This window comes from Lolium rigidum, unplaced genomic scaffold (genome assembly GCF_022539505.1).
Source record: "Lolium rigidum isolate FL_2022 unplaced genomic scaffold, APGP_CSIRO_Lrig_0.1 contig_28679_1, whole genome shotgun sequence".
NCBI classification, from domain to species: Eukaryota; Viridiplantae; Streptophyta; class Magnoliopsida; order Poales; family Poaceae; genus Lolium; species Lolium rigidum.
Window position 1 is genome coordinate 49,051 of NW_025900096.1, and position 6,000 is coordinate 55,050.

Sequence of the window (6,000 nt, forward strand, 5' to 3'; positions counted from 1 at the left end):
AGACCATGGATCCTGTCTCTTATTCTGCTATCCGCATGAAGAAGCTGGTATGAAGACCTCCCAAGGGATGAAGAGACAGAGGGCAGAAAATACTGGTGCATGGAACAGGAGTTCATCTATAAGGATATCTATGAGCCCATGAAGAAAGTACGTCCCATGCAAGCTATCGATGTGGACGTCCTGGCAGTCAACAATCACTTTGAGGATGCCATCTGGGTGACTGGTAGGATGGGCTTGAAGGATTTGATGAAGATTCAATGTGACTATAGTCCAGAGTTGGTGAAGCAGTTCTTTGCTACGTTGGCCATCAAGAAAGATGAGGACCGTACTATGGAATGGATGTCTGGCTCCACTCACTGCAGTGCCACATTGCGCCGTTTTGCCGCTATTCTTGGAGTTCCTGCAGATGGAGGCCGTCGTCTCCATGGACCTCAGAAGGCAGATAAGAATGTGTTGTTTAATCTCTATACATCTGCTGGAAAAGTTGGTGAGACCAAGGGGCTGCTACCTATCTATGGTCAGTTACTTAGGTTCTTTCGGTCCACTATCTCTCCTAGTGGTGGTAACAATGATGCTATCCGAGGAACTCTTGTGGATCTCATGCACCTCAGCTATAAGTGTGCTCGTGATGAGAATGAGGAACGTAACTTCACTATTGATATCATGGACTTCATCTTCAATGAGATTCATGATGCCATGGTCTCCCGCACCACTATACCTTATGCGCCTTACATCCAGCTCCTCATCAACAACACTGCGGGCGTGAGTGGTGAAGACTTGAGCGGGTACCCTTTGATGACACACTCTATCAAGAAGGCCTACAAGCTTAAGCCTGTCTCTTCTGATGTACCTCCACCTGACTCCTTCATGGGTGATGCTCGTTCTAGTGGATTTGCTCCTGCTCGCCATCCTGACCTCCCTGCTATGAAGAAACAAGTGAACAGGCTCAGTTGGTTTCAGCGTTACATCCTTTGCATGAACATTGAGATCCATAAGGAAAACTATGCGGCCAGCCGGGAGCGTTCTGAGATTAAGCTTTCTCAGGCGGTTATCCTGCACAAGCTCAGTGGTGAGCAAGGACCCCCTCCTCAGCCTCCAGTTCACCCAGGTTACAGTGGGTGGCATTTTGCACAGGTTCCGTGGAGTGATCTTGATAGTTGCATTCAAAGGTCCAGCCTCACTCGCCGCTCTCCGGATGCCCCTGACACTGATGAAGAAGAGGAAGAAGAAGAAGCAGCATACGAGTCCGATGATGAAGTTGCCTCCGAGTGATCCCCATGGGGCGAGTAGCATCGCGCTTGTCCCCTTTTTTGGTGTCTCGATGCCAAAGGGGGAGAAGCGTTCTATTAGGAACTCTCTCGGGGATTTGCATGGTTTGGGCACAAGCATATGCGTTTATCATTCCTTTATTGCTTGTGTTCCCTCTTATTTGAACTATTTGCTTTGGTTGTGTTCCGTTTAAAACTATGTGCTATGTGGTGTGAGACATTGTTATGGTTTTCGGATTTCTATATGTTGAGATCAAGGATATTATATTATGTGTGATGCTATATCTCTGTATCTTATATCTACACATGGGTATGATTTCTTGCATCCTATCTCAACTTCATATTTGTATATGTCTCTTGTTAGAACTCGTGATGGATACCTCTTGTGTTGAGGCACCTCGCTCCTATGTGTTGTGTATTTGTATTCAAATGCAAATTACTTATATGCACACATGTAGGGGGAGTGCCTCTATGTTTTTTTGCCATCATGCTTGTCTCTATAGTAATTCTCTTGCAAATCCGTATATTGTCATCAAACACCAAAAAGGGGGAGATTGAAAGAACATCTCTCATATTATGTTTTGAGTGTTTGATGTCAATGTATGTGATACACTAATGTTTGTGTAAGTGGTACAGGGATTATATATATACATTTGTATGTGTGTTGGATGTGGTCAGTACTGTCAAAAAGGGATCAGCAAAAATGTTCATCAGGCCGGATAATCCGGGCCGGATATTTCCAAAATATCCGGCCCCCAGAATTTCGGCTAAGGACTTGGGGAAATGCAGCTCAGTATAGGGGCCGGACATTTGCCCGGATATTGTCCCGGTTTTGTCCCAGGGCCGGATAATCCGGGCCGGACATTTCAAGAATATCCGGCCCCCTCAAAAACGGCTAAGGACTTGAGGAAAAGCAGCTCTGTATAGGGGCCGGACAATTGCCCGGACATTGTCCTGGTTTTGTACCAGGAGGCCGGATTATCCGGGGGGCGGATTATCCGGCCCTAACTTAGGCCGGATTATCCGGCCCCCCGGAAGGCTCAACGGCTGGATTTTGGGGAGGGGTATTTATACCCCTCTTCTTCTTCCTTCCCCCTTTGCTCAATCATTGCAAGAAATATCTGCCAAGCTTCACCACCATTAGAGCCACCTCAAGAAACACAAGATTTGCAAGATCTCCTTCCTCCCCCAACCAAAGCTCTTGATATTTGGAGATTCGAAGGAGAAGCCACCGATCTACATCCTCACCGAAGCGTTTTTCATTTCCCCCTCATTTGTTTGAGGGATCTCATGCTAGTGTTCCTATTTGGTTCCCTAGTTGATTTGTGTTGATGTGTTGTTGTTGATTGTTGTATTGTTACAGATTTGGGAGCCTCCAATTCAGTTGTGGATGTGTGCCCCAAGAACCTTGTAAAGGCCCGGTTTCCGCCTCGAGGAAATCCCTTAGTGGAAGTGGGCTAGGCCTTTGTGGCGTTGCTCATAGGAGATCTAAGTGAAGCCTTCGTGGTTGTTGGTTTGGCTTTCGTAGCAACCACACTCCTCCAAACGTAGACGTACCTTCTTGCAAAGGAAGGGAACTACGGGAATAATCTCCGTGTCATCGCGTGCTCCACTCTCGGTTACCTCTATCCTATTCTATCTCTTATATTGTGTAGCTATATCTTGCTTAGTTGCTTATCTTGTCATATAGGTAAATTCACTTAGTTGCATATCTAGAGAATTTACCTTTGTGTCAAGCCTAAATTGAAAAAGAACTAAAAATTGGTTAGCACCTATTCACCCCCCCTCCTCTAGGTGCGGCATACGATCCTTTCACAAGATCTAAACATGAGGCACAAATTGGAGAAGACAACCATCTAGCTACTGTTATGAACCCATAGTCCAAGGATGAACTACCCACGCATCACTTCGGAGGCGGGCATCGCGATGTAGATGCCTCCGGCGATGATTTCCCTCTCCGGCAAGGTGCCAGGAAAAGCTTCAGAACCATCCCGAGCTAGGGTCTGCGATAGCGGTCGCGACGGAACTTTTCGTGGATGGAGGCTCGGGTGTTCAGGGTTTTCCCGAGATCGTGATTAAATAGGCGGAGGGGCTAAGTCGGTGGAGGCCGTGGGGCCCACAACACCCCTAGGCGCGGGACGGGGCCAAGCCGCGCCTAGGGTTGGTCCGGCCGCCCTGCTGCCTATCCTCGACCTCCCTTTGGACTCTGTCTTTGTTACGGAAAAATATTGACTTCGGCTTTTGTTTCGTCCAATTCCGAGAATATTTCTGTACAACTTTTTTAAAATACAAAACAGCAGAAAACGAGAGAAGTGGCACTATGACATCTTGTTAATAGGTTAGTGCCGGTAAATCTATAGAAGTGCCAGGGGTTTCCCCCGGTCCCGACCAACCCCACCACCAACCACCCGGCCACAATCGCGCAGATCGGGCCGACAGCTGCGAGCTTCACTGTTCAGGGGCAGAGATGCCCCTAGATCTGACGCCGCGGGCTGACCGAGCGCCCCGAGCGCCGCACCACACGTTCTCCGCCACCCCGCCGCCCGCACAGCCGAGGACATGGGCCGCACATTCCTCTGCAAAAATCCCTTTTCGCTAGAGTGAGTTTTCATATAAGACCATGTACTATGTGTGTAAAAAGCGATTCATTTTGGCTTTTGAATCGGTTCGATACATAGTAGCGCATCGAATCATCCAACAAAAGCGACTCAAGTTCTTGGTTCGGTTCATTACAATTAAACAATAGTATTTCTACCGGTATGAGCATGCATGGGCAGAAAATGGCAGGTCCGTCCAAGCCAAAGGATTAGAAAAGGAGTAAAAGAACCTTACTTTATCTAAGTTGTACCCCATTGATTGACTTTGGTGCGGTTCTATAGTGGAAATTGGAGATCGATTCAAACTCTGACAACATTTCAGAATGAACCGGCACCAACATGCGCTCATTGTCATTCTAAACCCAAACATTTTTACACCACTAGAAATAATGGCTGCATAGCAACGCATTACAGTGTGACAGGCTCCGCGCCATTGGATTGTCATCGGTGATGTACACATGCTCTACATTACAGCGATGTGTGAGGGAAAGTGTACGATCCATCCGATCCATAATAAGTGCCATGATTTTAGTGTAAATTGAACTTGAATTAAAATCATGCCATTTATTTTGGACCGGAGGGAGTATTTCTTCCTTAGCACTCCGTTCTGGCTGAGAAGAGCAATTCAGATAGCAAAGCATCAACGCCTATTATTTGCATTATCACCCATGCATGTTGTTAATAGTATGGGATAAACTGTTGCTAATGAGCACCAAATGTGTGTGTGAACACAATTGTACTCTCTGACACTTGTTTAAAAAATAAACAATGGTTCAGGCAGGCTTTTTGACTGCCGTAGTTGCCCTCAAAAAACCCAATTATATACTCCCTCTGTTCCATTCTATAGTGCCTATTGTTTCTTGGCACGGAAATTAGCGCAAGAGTATTTTTTACACAAGTCCTTTAGCTGAACGATTTGAGATCAACGTAAAATTTGGGAAATCCATATCTTCCTAACTTCTCATAACAATTTTGGGAGCTGGACGATTTGGGAGCTGAACGGAGAGGGGTTAATTGAAAAAAACTAAGCTACAACATTATATTCTGAAACAAATGCCAAAAATCTATAGGCACTATAGAAAGGAACGGAGGGAGTATATCTTTCCCCGATCACGCGCGGTTCAGAACTGCAAACTGCAAATCCAGCGGAAATCATAGCAACAGCGCATACGTATGAATAATTAGCCACTTCAAGTTCGAACAATTGACTCTAGGATGTCAAGCACATATAAACCAACAACAAGTTGCAGATTCACATCGTTGCTGCTAATCGATCCTTGCAACTACACGAGCACAGAAACAAGAAATATATGTACTATAGTTGAAATTCGACAGACCATCCATAGACCATATCTATGGTGTTCCAGCAGCATCCATTCACAAGATCAACAAGAGAAAAAAAGAACAAGAGAAAAACAGCAGGGCTTTGATATATAGCAGTTCATGTTCTGGCTGAAAAGAACATTTCAGATCGCAATTCACAAAGCATAGACGACCTAGTAACTACATTTATTACCACCAAAGAAACCTCTGCTGATCAGCAACATTCGACACAAAATCCAGATTATGCATCTAACAGTACCAGAATCATAGTTTCAGTAGGCATCTACTAGCAGTAGCAGACGAGGAACGGCAAACGCGCGCAGGCGGTCGAATCAGAACCCATGGTGGATCGCCGTAGGAGAGATGGATCAGCACGTACTTAGAAGCGGCAAACGCGCGCGCGCAGGCGGTCGACGACGGGCGGGCGGGCCTAAGCAGCTTCAGTAAGCAACTGCCGGGCGGCGGCGGCCTGATCCCGCGCAACCCAATACTGCTCCTTCGCGTAGCTGAGGGCGGGGCCAACGATATCGCACTCCTGCTCCACGAACTCGAAGAGGGCCGCGTTCACGGCGAAACCGTCGAGCAGGGCGACGGCCGCCGACAGGTGGTAGCTGAGGGCGGGGCCAACGACTCGAAGAGGGTTCCTGCGCCGCGGCCTCCGGTCAATGGATTGAGGTGACGTCGACCAAGCGCACGGAAACGTGCGGTGCGGCCAGGCCGGGGTCCAATCTTAATTGCCTTGTGCGGCGCGCGTTCGTGACGTCAGCGGCCGATTGTGGAGCGAGACTCGTGCGTGCGTGCCCTCCATTTCG